At 39.3% G+C, this 14143-nt stretch overlaps 1 protein-coding gene across 8 annotated transcripts in view; it reads right to left on the bottom strand.

Moving 5' to 3' along the window:
• The window catches only part of LOC135941341 (protein O-linked-mannose beta-1,2-N-acetylglucosaminyltransferase 1-like), a 216458-nt gene that overhangs the window by 149100 nt on the left and 53215 nt on the right, over positions 1 to 14143 (bottom strand). For all 8 annotated transcript variants that reach the window (XM_065486748.1, XM_065486747.1, XM_065486749.1 and 5 more), the window contains one exon: positions 7294 to 7556. The gene's annotated coding sequence lies outside the window, so the exon portion shown is untranslated. The remainder of the gene's footprint in view (positions 1 to 7293; positions 7557 to 14143) is intronic.

Here is a 14143-nt window from a genome sequence, read left to right as displayed (position 1 = left end):
ACCTGACACTGACTTATGGCCCAAGTGTATCTGTGTTTATTTTTTGCATTATAACGCGCAGATTGAAATTTGCTGCCCAATTTCGGAGCGAATTTCCGGGTGGTAAAAAAAATCCCCTCGTGTGTTTGTGTATGGGGGCGTATATGCGTTTTAGCAGTGGTATATTGATCGTGTTTCCTGTCGTCATATATGACAATTTTTCAGTGAAACACGTACAACTGGTGTCAGATCCTGAATGACATTGGCACATGAATTATTTTCTGTGGCTTTACAATTAGAGGCAATAGATGAGCATGAAACAATACTGAAATTTTTTCTTTCGGTGATTTAAATTCAATTAGAGCATGGAAAAATGTAGTTTAAATTATGTTTCTAGATTTTTCCAGAAAAACCTTTAATAAATATATATACATCTGCCTTTTGCCACAGCCCCTTTTATTTTATTTTTGCTTCATGATTGATTTCGCTATATTGCTTCCCAGAGTAATTTATTATTCCTGGGACGTCTTTATATTATTTTGCATTTTTAGGGTTTAATTAGACGAAAGTTATCCCTCTTTTAATGCTTTCTAAATTTAGTTTTGAATAATTGGAAGCGTTTGGAAGCTTGGTTGAATCCTGCTGGATACAAACTTAAATAAAAAAATGGCTGATTAATTAATCGTTCACACTCATTTGTAAATCCTTTGAGTAAATCCAGCAAAACATCATGGATCAATAAAATAAGAAGCCTTCTTCCGTGGCAACGCATTGATTCGCTATCTCGGGAAATGACAAGGCAAATAAGAAGTTGGACCGCTGGATAAACTTTGGCTGTTTGTTTTTCCACGGCGGAGACCCTCATTTCTCAACTGCAGCCGCAATCGGAGGGGAATGATAATTCGCTGGGAGTGTGGCCATCAATTACAGAAGTGATTTGGATTTTATAGAGCGCGAAATGAAATTCAAGAGCGGCGCCTCTCTGTTATTCGGGGATTGATCCTTCATGGCTCACCGGTGGCCGCCGCTCTTCCCGCGAGTGACGCCGTCGACTGGCTCTCGCAGCGAAAGACCGGAATGAATGGAGCAGGAGTACAAATAAAAGCAGAGCGCTCTTTTCGAGGTTCATCGGCCGCCACATTCTAATTATCCGCTTGACAGACACGGTAATTGTATTAAACGATGAAAGCGTCCGGTTTTGTCTCGCTCAACGAGCGAGAAATTGAACACAATTGCTCGTGCTTCTTCCTGAAATGTTGAGGAAGGAAGGTGAATATATCAAAACGTAACAATCCCATATTTTTTGCAAGGGTGACAATTTACAGGAATAAATTTAGTCCCGTTTTTTTAATAATTGAAATATTTCCCAGAAGTTTTTGAATTAAAACAGTAATCTCATTTTAGAAAATTCTAAATTTGGCGTTTCTTTCTCATATGTCATTAAAAACTTGTTTAAAAAGGTTAGAACGACTTTTTGAATGCATCATCAACATGTTTTTCTCCGACTTAATGCAAAAATTTTCATCAGTAACGTTCGCAATTTTTTAAGGTTGGAAAATCCCCAATTTGAGCTTAGTCAAAGGGTTCCGAAGACTTTCCAATCATCTAGTTCTAGTATTAAAGTGATTTTTCCGGTCATAAAGACCATCAATAAAATTTATATCTGTGTTTTAAATCCCCGACCGCGAAATATCCGCACAACGATCTAATGAAAGTATTAAGAGGCTCATTTACGCCGGCAGCGAACTCCTGCGCAACCCATTTCGGAGTCCATTTGCCGTCTGCACAACAATGCACAGCATATTTCGGGGCGAAACGCAGCGTCATTAACATAAATCAGAGCGTCCGATAAGGGCGCGCCTCTTCTCTCTTCTCAATATTGCACAATGGAAGATGCTGAGTCCACAGAGGAGGCGCCTATGCAGTCGGCTTGTGCTGATCCAGTGATAATAGCACCCGTGTGCACCTCTGCACTCGCGATAAAATGAGCTCAAAATATTGTACGCTAAGCTCGCTCCCTTCCTTTGTGTTGGCTGCACGTGCGATAGGCAAAACCAAACAAAACGTAACCCTCGGCTCGGCTTTGACTCGCTCTGCATTAAGGGAAGCGGCGCGCCGATAAATTTGGCCAAAATATTGAACGCTTGCCCTTTTTGGTGGCACAATTTACGCCGGGCTGGGTGCCGGATAACGATATTGTCTCTGCTTCTTCACCAACACGGTCCTCTTTGGGCCGAAATTGCGGCAAATTTGTGACTTTCAGGGGGGAAAAGGGTTAAACATATTATCATACACCAAGAAGTGAGGTCTGAAATGGGGATCACGTGTCCCGATAAAAAGGTTCCGTTGCAAATCCAAAAATATAGGAGCTAGAGGGAACATAAATTCAAATTATAGTTCAAACTAATTTTAATAAATTGTCCAAGAAGACGAGCAAGCTCAGCGGCAGCAAATGACTATAAATGATCTCGCATAATTCAGTAATAGAGAAATTCTTCCTCTCACTGCTCCACCGCAAGCTCAAAGCGTTTAAAGTGATTTCCTCTCAGCCGCAATTTAATGTTCATGCAATTTGTTGCAGAATCAATCAGCGCAGTTGAAAGAATTGGGGCAAAACGTGCACTCTCGATCTCGAAGCCGCGCAAATTACGCTTCCGGGCCGCTCGTGCGTATTCCTGCATCGTTATTTAAATCTAGATTCAAGAGTGAAATATGGGGAGAGATTTGTGAGATGGCTATCAAAGACACGACAAAGAACAATTTCATAAAGAAACTTTTAATTTCTCGCTTTCGCAGTTTGGGGATTTGATTAAAATCAAAAAGTTTAAAGGTTGGCTATAAAATTGTTTTGTTTTGTTTGGTATCAAACCTTTCTCAAAGCAACAAAAGCGGCAGGCTCATTGTCAGCACATGTATATGGTTCAACGATACCAAACTCTGAGGGAGCAACCTTATTAAATGCGGCTTTGTCTACCAAGTTTCCCGGCAAGCATCTCGCACATAATGCCAGATTGATAAATCCGGCCGACCAAAGTGGAAATGCCATTTTGAGTGTTTTCTCGCGTGAAATCGACCTTTTATTGGATTTGTTTAGGCAAAACGCCGATTTGACGAGCGCTTTGTCCTCAAACATAATGTGAAATTCATATTTTTCGTCAGCCCCGACGGGCATGTTGTCATTGAAACCGGAAAATCGGTCCAAGCTCTTTGTATTATTGTATCACAAAGATGGGAAACTGCTTTGATAAAGTGTCACAATACTGAAAATTTAAATAGCAGCAAAACACGGAACATTTTTTCGGGATTCTAAGTTTTAAGTTCAAACAACTTCAATGCATGTCTTTGTTTGATTACAATTTTCGTTAAAAAAGATATTTGTATTTTTGTGTAGCTTCAGGAAATTTATGGCAAATTTGCAAATTGGTTCTTTGATAAAAAAAATCTGCAAATGTCACGCTTCAAAAGCCGATACAATTTCTGATTTTCTTTGGTAGTGGCCAATATCTTTTGATGTTGCCCATATTTCCTTAACAAGGGGCACTCAATAATTAATTTAGTAACAAAACATATTTTGGCAGTGATGAAAGTGGTTAGTCAGTTCCTGGACATTCAATAAATTTGGTTCACTCTAATGTTAAAGTAAAACAACTGGAAATATTTCACTCCTTTAGATTTTTTGTATTAAACATCTCGAGAAAAAGAGGAACAAATTGAATGACGTATTTTTATTGACTAACCACCGAAAAGAAAACAACAACAAAAAAATCCAGCATGCCATAAATCTGCTTCTGTTTATTCACAAATGGAAAAAGTGATTTTAACATTGTTTTGAAAGGTTGCATGAGCCCCAAAGGATGTTATGAGCACCAAGCGAGTGTGTCGGTTGTGTGTTTTGCGAGCGAAACACGTGTGTGCAAAAACAGTGCGAAATTAAAAATGGCCCAGACTGTGAATGCACCCTTGGCGTTTATTCTGCGGTGTACGGACAGACGGATAGGGTGTTGCGCGCCCCGCGCCCCGACTATCGCTCTCTGCTGCTAGTTTTGTGTTTGTGTAAAGTATATAGATATACATAAGTATACACTTCGAACGTAACACACGACGCCACTCGGCACGCTCGGCACAGAAGACACGTTCGCGGAATATAATTTTATTTGCATAATAAAATACCCACCGAGAGCGGGCCGCGTGCGCGTCTATGCTGCACGGGAAATTCGAGTGGAAATTTAGCAAGTGCGCGTCGTCGGCAGTCGTCGGCTGATCCTGCCAAATTCGTTCGCAAACAGACGCGACGAAACCTTTTCTCTCCAACCCACGCACAGAGAGGTCCTTAACTCTGAATTTTGAGCTTTTGAAAAGTTTTGCTCTAAAAAAATGTGTTTTACAATTTTGCTTGTTTTATAAAGTTTGTATTGCATTTCAAAATTAAAATTATAAATCAGAAAAATTTCAGTTCTCATTTAAACTTTACCAGAAACCCACAAAAACGACATCATAATTTTAAATCACACGTGAACGTTAGAAAATTTGTAAAATTGACACACCCAAATTTATAATTTAAAAGATTTTGATTTAATAACACAGTTTTTGGTAGGTTCGATTGAAAATCTATTACAGAAATGAAGACCAAGATTTTCATTATAAAATGCAATTTAAAGGGGAATTGTGGGAATTATGCTTCAAATAATGCCCTAAAAACCATCAAAATCAGCCCAAAAATAAAGCGTGTGGTGCTGTTTTGCTCAAAAAATATTCAACTGTTGGAAATTCACAGCCTGCTCTGATAAATTAATTTGAGAAGAGCATCGCAATAGAATAGAGTACCTCCTAACCTCTTTAGTTTATTAGGGGAGGTTTTCAAGTTGTAAAAAGGCAATTTCACAACAAAGAAAGTGGATGCCACTCAATTTTGCAACTGTTTTTGAACTTCTTTTGTGGGACTTTCCGTTTAGAAAACAGGTTTCCAGAAAAATCAATAGAAAAATCCTAAATTATTCATTCAAAGAGAGTCTTTGACGAAGTTTCTGAGCTCACCAATCGATTCTTGAGGGTCGAATTAGGTAAATTTGAGATTTTTGCTGACCTAAAAGTCCAGCGCGATGTGCGTAGCATAAGTAGAACTTTTTTCCCGCCAAAACAATATGAATGCGAGAACTGCGCATGCATCAAAGCTGGTGTGGCCGAGGAGAGGCGTCACGCCGGTGGTTGGCGTGTGCCAGCTCTGACGCATGCGCAGGTTCATATTTTGGCGGGAAAAAATTATACTTGAGCTACGCACGTCGCGCTGGACTTTTTAGTCGGAAAAATATCTACTTTACCTAAAACGACCCTCAAGAATTTATTGGTGTGCTCAGAAACTTCGTCAAAGATGGTCTTTAAAGGACAAATTTATTTTCCCTTTGTATAGAATTGGATTCGCACATGAAAACACTATCCATTTGAGACAAATTTGGCGATTTGCGCGCGGTATTGATTCTGACAAGTCTCCTGGGAGCTGGAAATGCGATCTGGGCTAGGATCTCTTTGGCTCCCTTCTTGCAAGGGTTGCATCTGATACACGCGCACGGCCGGTCGGACGGACAATACACCCTTGAGTGAGGAGAGTCGTTCTGCTGCTTATTTGCATCAAAGCAAGTGTCGCCTCGAGCCGAATCAAAGGCTTCCCAGCAGTTTTTCTTTGCTGCTCTCGTCAAAGCGGAGGCGGATTCGCGAAACGTTGGTCGTTTCACATGCAGCGTGCAGTGCATCGTCAATACACGTCGGCCTGGCCGGCGAGACCGAGGAGGAAGAAGTGTCTCCGTCTCCGCGCGCGCTACACATTCACGAGCAGCGGCGCACTCTGGCTCGAGTGCTATTTGCTCTTCGTCAGATCTCGCCGCGACTCAACGGATACAACATACACGTGTCTACGTGTATGTGTGGGTGCTTGTTCACTTGCTCCATCAGATGGGGAGGAACACAGAACGTTATTTGGGATTCAAAATGGGGTGCAGCCGGAAAAAGGTTGTTGCAGATGTAGCCGCAGTCGCTCGGCACACGGTACGTGGTTTCAGCGTGATTTTAAACAAAAGCTTTTACTTGAATGCGACAAATAAAAAGAGAAATAAGGGAAACTTTGCCCCAGTGAAAAGTCGAAGAAATAGTATGCCTATATCCAGCAATGTTTTATTTTTGCGTGTGGAAAAATATTGCAAAACTATTCAAAAATAATTTCGGGCTAGAATATTAAAAAAGATCACGGAAAGACATTTTATTTCTTGAAACAAACTAAAGCACTTTTTAGCCTAGACGTTTTTTTATTTTGCGATTGACTAGATGTATAAATCCTTGGTGTTCGAAGCCGCCAACAGATGGCACCACCGTATACCTTCCTTATAAATTTATTTTTAAGGCACTTCCGCTGCTAAATCAGGCTCAATCCTGTCACTATGCATTCTTCACTTAATTAGCTTTCTTTTGACGTTCTGAAAACTAAAATCGGTTAAGCCAATCGCCGTAGAATCCCGAAAAACTATTTTTTTGAAGTAAAAACTATTTTCCGACGTTTCTACGGCGATTAGTTCAACTTATTTTGGTTTTCAGCACGTCAAAAGAAAATAAATTAAGTAAAGAAAGCACAGTAGCAGGATTGAGTCTGAAATCGCACCGGAAGTGCCTTAAAATTAAATTTATTACGAAAGTATACGGTGGCGCCATCTGTCGGTGGCTTCGAACGCTAAGGGTTTGTACAACTGGTGAATTTTAGACGGTTTTAAGCATGGTGTAAGCGGCCTTAAATTGCATTTTCTGTGATCATTGTCAGTTAATGATACCGCAGCGATTTAAAGCGCAGAAAATAATAGTTGCACGTCTAAAATTCACTTTCCTAGCATGGTCTGGTATTGTTTCTGGACTTTTTCCGATAAAAGCATTGCCGGCTGTTTAATTTGCAACATCTATATTGCTCTTGAAATGCTACAATTTAATAAATAGTTTAAATTTTCTTAAATATTACACATTTTAACGCTATTTTCTCGCTACGCATAAGGAAAAAACTGAAAAAATTTAACTAGTACATTAAAAATTTATTACTTTAATTTTATTGACAAACCGTAATCTTTCAACACATTTAAAAGAAAATTTTATAGGTTATTTGGAATATATCTTAGAGAAACAAGAAAGGATTGGTTAAGAAACATTTTAGTTTTGTGCTTGTAGTATTATTTAATTTTTCAAACGCCAGAAAAACGAATGACATCGCAATGCCAGAATGGATTTTTTCTTATTTAAAAAAATTCCTTCATCTAAATAATGTATAATCTAAACTGTACTTACTATTCAGCTTGGTCACTGTGCTCCAGATGATGTGATCAACAGCGGTGAGCAAACACAAACACACACACAGAGATATAATTCGTGATGCGCTCGTCAGCCTAGCTGACAAACAGCTGTGCGAAACTCCACTGACAGTGATTGTCCACCCGGTGCGCGGCGGCGGCGAACAAGCCGAATGAAACGCACGTTTGCACTGTAGCGGAGCTTTGGTTTGGCTCCTCTATTAGAGCCTTTCCGTCCACGTGACTCGCCGGATCACCGCTCTGAAACAATAAAAGGAGGAGGAAATTCAGTACTTTCCTCGCTACAGCAGCTACTAACGAGATCGTAAAAAAGAGGGAAAAGAGGGAATAAATAATTTTCGCAACACAATTAAAAGAAAAATCCTACAAATAAATGGATTTTTCCGGTTTCAATCAAAAGAATGCATTGAAATTCAATAATTTTTCTCTTCAGGAGTTGGTTAAATTTTTTTATTACCATCTTGCCAAAAGAAAATTGGCAAAATTTGAATTTTTACCGCAGGAAGGTCCTTTTTTATTATTTCAAATTGTTGAACAAATTGTTTATGGCATCCAACAATCAACATGATAAAAAATTTCATATTAAAAATTCGAGCCACGATTCAAACTGCTCAGTAAATGTAGGTAAAATGTATTTCTAAAGTTCTCTTTTTTCTAACTCTCTGAATAAAAAACTATAAGTGATTTTTCACTTTTGCCAGCCATCCTGTCGGAGGAAGTTGTAAATTTATATTGAGTAAAATTACCAGCTAATTACCATCCGTTGCTCAATTTTCTGATCTCGCCGGCACGGCCTAATGCAGCTAAAAATTGACCTTTTAACGCGGCCCATTTGACGGCAATGTGATTTACGAGAGTGTGACCTTTTGCTGCATGGCTGGCCGAAGACACACGAGATTCGACCTCCATTATTCCATCGAGAGAGAGAGAGACAAAAGGCGATGAACTCTTGCGATGGGTGGCGCTCGCTCTCATCACATCATTGCGCCTAATTAAGATAATGCAGATAGGCCCGGCAATTTGCGTTTGGGAGAAAAAACGTCGATCGCGCGCAGAGCATATCGTGCGCCAGGGAACTTTGCGCCGCGTGGGAAAGCATTCCGGCGCACTCGCGGCTCATTAGGCCGAATTTTCAATAAGATAATGAGCAAAACGTGATGGTGCAATTAATAAAGTGCTGCAAGGCGATGGCAAAGGTAGCTTCGCACAGATTTTTCAGTGAACGCGACTGTTTTTTTCGTTCATCATATTTCTAGTTTTTACTTGTTGAGAAATGCTCTCAGAATAATTTAATTAGGTTGATCCTCTTACGAAATGAATAAACCTTTTATCTAAAAATGCAAAAAATACGCACAACCTTTTTAAGCGTCAAAGGAGTTTGATAGAAAAAAAAATAACTGAGGACGTCTGATAAATAATATCCATTTTTTAAGGCCGTTATTTTAGAGGATCCATTTTTTTGGTTTCCAATCGTTACGGGACCGTCAGATAAGCATGAACTTTTTAAGCCCCTTGAACTTGAAAATTAAGTTTTTGTCTCGTGAGAAAAAATCAAGAAGCTTTAAAATTCCAAAAAACAACTTGTTAAAATATGGTTTTTTTTCTAGTATTTAAAATGTTTTGTTGATTTAAGAAAAGTGATATTCAAAACCTTTACAAAATTGTCTGAAAGAGGGAAATATTTCACACAAAAATATGTTCAAAATGCTTTTAAAAATGAAATATTGTACGCCTTAACTAGAATCTTTAGAAATTAAAAATACGGAGCTCTTTTAAACCTCAAATTTGAGTTAATTGTGTACTAAAACAATCTAAATTGGCAAAAAAATCTTCAAAAGCCAACTATTGTTCTACAAAATCTGTTTAAAAGTAGGACTCACAAAAATTCACAGCTCTTACTCGTAAGATAAATGTTTGCATTACATTGTCTCATCCATCTGGTCCAATTAGTGAAAAATTTCGCTCGTTTTTCTATACTATAGGCTCGTTTTCATCAAAGCATCTGGCCACCGCAGAGTGGTCGCAAAATTCCTCGTATTCATTTCACACTTTCTGCCGTTCACGCTCACGCTCGGCAGTCGGATAATGTCCCGCAACTTGTGTATACAGCTTTCCGCTACGCCGAAAACTGAACTCGCGTATATTATATACACAGACGCGGGTAATAAAATAATGATATCGCACCTGCTGTGCCGTAAAAATCACTCTCGTATGGAATGGAAGCAAACAGCATGAACTATGTGTTGGATTAATGGAGTCGGCCAACGCTTTTCTTAATTAACAGCTTCCGCCGTACGCTCACAATCAGGTGCAAAGACACGAACCTCCAAGAAGGAAGCGAAAGACGGCTATACTTGCAGTATTTTAATTGGCCTCTTGTTTTTCGTTATGTAAAGAGTAATACAAACAGTATTAATTTTGAGATGAATTACGCGGACAACAGGTCATTGTCCCTTCGTACGCCCGCACTCAAGTTTTTTATTACAAAAAAAATGGAAATCAAATTAATTTTTAATTTGTTTATATTTTTAAAAAACAGATTAGGTATAAAAGAGAAACTGATTGTGTCGAATAGCGAATAGCAGAGAAATTTTGCGGCGTATGTAGCGGCAGAAGAAAACAGCGGAATCAGCATTGGAGCAAGAAAGCATGCAAAGTGGCAATCGGCATATATTTTATTGGTGTCAGAAACTTTTATGTTGACAATATGCAACCGTCCTAGGTGGTACTGAAATTTTTAGAAAGCCAATAAATAAATATAAAAACACACGCGCAAAAATAACTAGAATAGATTTGCGCTATTGATCTTTTTCGCATTTTATTGATTTTCTTCCAGTAGTTATTTTTTCAATATTTTTTTAATTGATCAAGCAAGGATAAACAGCCATAATCATAAATTGCTCTGAAAAATTAGAAAAAGATGAGTTTAGATTTTGCCCACGTTTCTCAAAATTGTTGTACATATGAAAATTCGATTAAAATATTTGGAATTGTTTTGTTTTTGCAAATAGCCATTGTTTTTAAAATTTCATGTTAATTTTTACCACAAATCAAACTAAGAAAAAAATAGTTTACGAATAAAAACGAACAAAAAGTTATTTTGGTCTGAGTACAGAACAAATTCGAAGATTTTAAAACTTTCAAATATCTCTCAAAAACAAAAAATTATTCTATCCAAAAAAAATTGGCTTTATTAACTTTTTTAAAGTGGAATATGATACAGGGTAACAATTGAAAATTATTTGAATTGTTTGATGCCATAAACAATTGATCGACAAACAATTTCCTCAACAATTTGCAATAGTAAAAAAGGACTTTCCTGCAGTAAAAATTCAAAATTTGCCAATTTTCTCCCATATTCCGATTCCTCTCGTCGAGATCTGTCCAATTGTGTATGCCACTTATTGGGGAAACTCTTGGTTTTGAAATTAAATCGGATTTCAAGTAAGGAGACAGCCATTACCATTTGAAAAGCACGCTAACTTTCCAGACAATTTTATAAAATAAATTACAGTGCTTCTTTTTTTCAATTTAGGCTTCAACTGAATCCTAAGGGACGAGTTTAGGCATTGGCAACCAGCATTTTCCAGGCGTTTGCAGTATCATTCCTCTTTAAATCCTCAATTTCTCTCTCTTTCTAAAATATCAAAAAATAATCCATCTCTGTACACAATTGATGGAATTCCTCTCTCAGAGCAAATTCCAATTCAGACCTTTGCAGCATGCTTTCGCCCTGAGACCTCTGAAATATGATTCTCTCACAGCCACTGCTGCATCACGAAAAAGATTTCTGAGAAAAAGCCGCAAGAGATTTTCAAGCAATGACTCAGAAGAAGCAAAAAAGAAAGCGCTGTCTCGCGGGATTTTTTCACACCTCCGTGGAGTGCAGCACACATGATGCTTGCGTAGAGATGTGATTGAGTTGGGGAACGAGTCAAGGTCGGCCGGCCGGCGAACAAGTGTGTGTGTAAGCAAGCAATGCCGCACCACGCACGCAGCATCTCTTCCGCCGCCCCAGCCGGCTGGAGAAACAAAACGCAACAAAAAAATTAACGCCCACTTGCACCGCAGACGGGAACAAAGGCCTTCGCTGGGGCTCTCTCTTTCACACACAAAACCGGCTCGCCGCCCGCCCGCCGGAGAAACGCGCGTGTGTGTCGGATGAAACGAAGAAGAGAGAGAGAGAGAGGAAAGCAATAATCGTAAAGAAGCATCCAAGTGCTGCGTTTACGGCCGAAACAAGTGCTAGACACTACGCAGTGCGCGGCTTCACCTGTGGGCCACGACGGGCTCGTGAATCTTGCGTGTCGACGAGACAGTAATTGGGAAACTTGAGCTGCTGTGATGACACACAAAAGACGTTTGACCAGAGAATGAAATCGGGAAGGAGGAGCGCATGTTAAATTAATTTTTGGAATACAGTTTTAGGCTTCAAAGTAGCTCAATGGCGTCAAACAAAAAATTTCGTTTGACGAATAAATGATTTTACTTTTCTCCTTTTGTTGTTAATTGATTTCAAAAAGGAAATGTCCATGAATTTGCAGTAGATCTCGCTAATTTTTTAATTAATTGCGAAAGTAAATAAAAAACACTCAATTTTGACCCTGGAAATGTATATCATGAGCCAAATATAAGTTAGAATTTACAAAAATGCTACATTTTTTACACTGTATTCTATTTGTCGAGTGAAGCACTATTTTTGTTTCATAAGTTTATAAAATTTCAAGAAATAGTTGAATTTAAACTGCAATTTTTATGCGTACTGTCATTGTTAATTTTTAAAATACTGTGTACCCCATCGAGCAAGCTGCGTTTCTTATTTTTAATTAGAGCGAAAGCCACCCGACCAATGAGATTACAAAAGAGATTGCTCTCTTTGCTGTCTGAGAAGTCAAATAAAAATGTAGCCAAAAGAAAACGCCCGTGTCATCTCACGAAAGAAACATAATCGAGTTATTTTTCTGCCAGATTCGTGAGGGAAAGGTTATTGTCACGCTGCTCTATTTCTGTCATGGAAAGAAAACATTTTAGCTGCCTGAAAATGTCGTGGTTTATTGACACACGTCGTGAAAATCACCTGCCAATACTGTTTTACGTGCACTCTCTCGTGATTGCGCGTGAAACTTTTGTTAACCGAACTTTTTATAGCGCCCAGAGTGGCTTTAAAACTCACAAGCTTAATTTAGGAAAATAGAAAATATATTGATTTCAGAAATGCTGAGAATTTTTTCCACGAGTTTTTGGCTGATTGCAAAATAAGAGTAATTTTGTGAAAACATTTCCAATCAAAGCAATGTTATTCATCCATTTCGTTTCAGCCATGTTGGCAAAAATAAATCGAATTTCGCGCATGAAATTGCGATGGGAAGAGGCAATTTTTGTGCCTGTCGCTCATCAGCATTTCCAGCATTTCCGTCCACACGCGCGGCATGATGTGTACCAAGCAATCTGCATATGATTGGAACGAATATGTGTACACAAACGAGTCGTGTAAAAATTCTGCATCGCCAGCAACTTTTGCAAGCACTCTCTTGGGGAGTGGCGACAGCTGTGTGCCGGCCACCGCGCACGGCCTGCACTCTGCATTGCGATTTAATTTTGTCCGCGCGCGCTGTCTCAAAGCTGCAATTGCTGCTCGTTTTTTATTTAGCACACACGCCAGACTGCTCGCGAAATGCGGCCCTTTATTAATAATTGCGCCCACTGTGCGTGCGGTCGCTGAATGGAAAACATGATGCTTGCTCGCACGCGCGTTAGCACTGAAAAATATAATATACAAAGCAGGAACAATAATTGCTCAGCGAGCAACGCGTGTTTTGTGGTTTAAATTAAATCTCTAACGGGTGTACTCTGCTTCATTTTTGTCGTCTGTTTCTCTCTTGAGATTATATTAAATTGTGAATAATTATTGCAATTTTTTTGAGAAAATTGGCTGTAAAGTTAGCGTGCTTTTCAAATGGTAATGGCTGTCTCCTTACTTGAAATCCGATTTAATTTCAAAACCAAGAGTTTCCCCACTAAGTGGCAAACACCGTTGGACAGATCTCGACGAGAGGAATCGGAATATGCCAAGAAAATATGTTCAAGCACTCAAAATTTTGGAGAAAATTGGCAAAATTTGAATTTTAACCTTAGGAAGGTCCTTTTTTATTATTTCAAATTGTTGAACAAACTGTTTACGGCATCCAACAATTCAAATAATTTTCAATTGTTGCCCAGTATCATTCCACTTTAATTAATATCGATCCGTATAATGAATGCTGGTCTTATTATTTGTTTTAAGTGTTCCAAATTCCCATCCCAAACTAGAACTCACGAGTTTCTCGAATTATTTCACACGTGCTGGGTGTCGATAGATCCGAAGTTGGACGTCCGCTGGTCCACATCGACACACCTGCGGCAGTAAGATGCACGCCACCTCGGCTGCGGCACAATGACTGATTGATGCAGCAGCAGCAGCAGCGTGTGTGTTGTGGCGGCGGCGGCGGCCACCAAGCAAGAAACGCCCCAGAGTCGCGGCGTCGTCTCCTCGAAATCCCTACTCTTCTATGGCACACGAATCTAGCGAGGAGCGCGATCCATCTCTATATACCAAAGAGAGTATTTTACAAAGCGCCGGGCCGGCTGGTTGCTGATGCAATCCGACCGCTGCACCGCATGACCCTCGAGTGCCGGCACGGACCACCCTCGAGCACAACAACTGACTCTCGATTATGCCGGAGGTGAATGCCGAGCTCAAATTCATTCAGATCGTGGAATTATATTTTATATGCTGGTAGAAGTCGACCGGAATTTAAATTGTTCCTAATTATTCTATATTTTTAAAT

Source organism: Cloeon dipterum, chromosome 3, assembly GCF_949628265.1.
Source record: "Cloeon dipterum chromosome 3, ieCloDipt1.1, whole genome shotgun sequence".
Lineage (NCBI taxonomy): Eukaryota > Metazoa > Arthropoda > Insecta > Ephemeroptera > Baetidae > Cloeon > Cloeon dipterum.
Note: the sequence above shows the minus strand (reverse complement) of the source record. Positions and strands in the feature narration are given on the sequence as shown.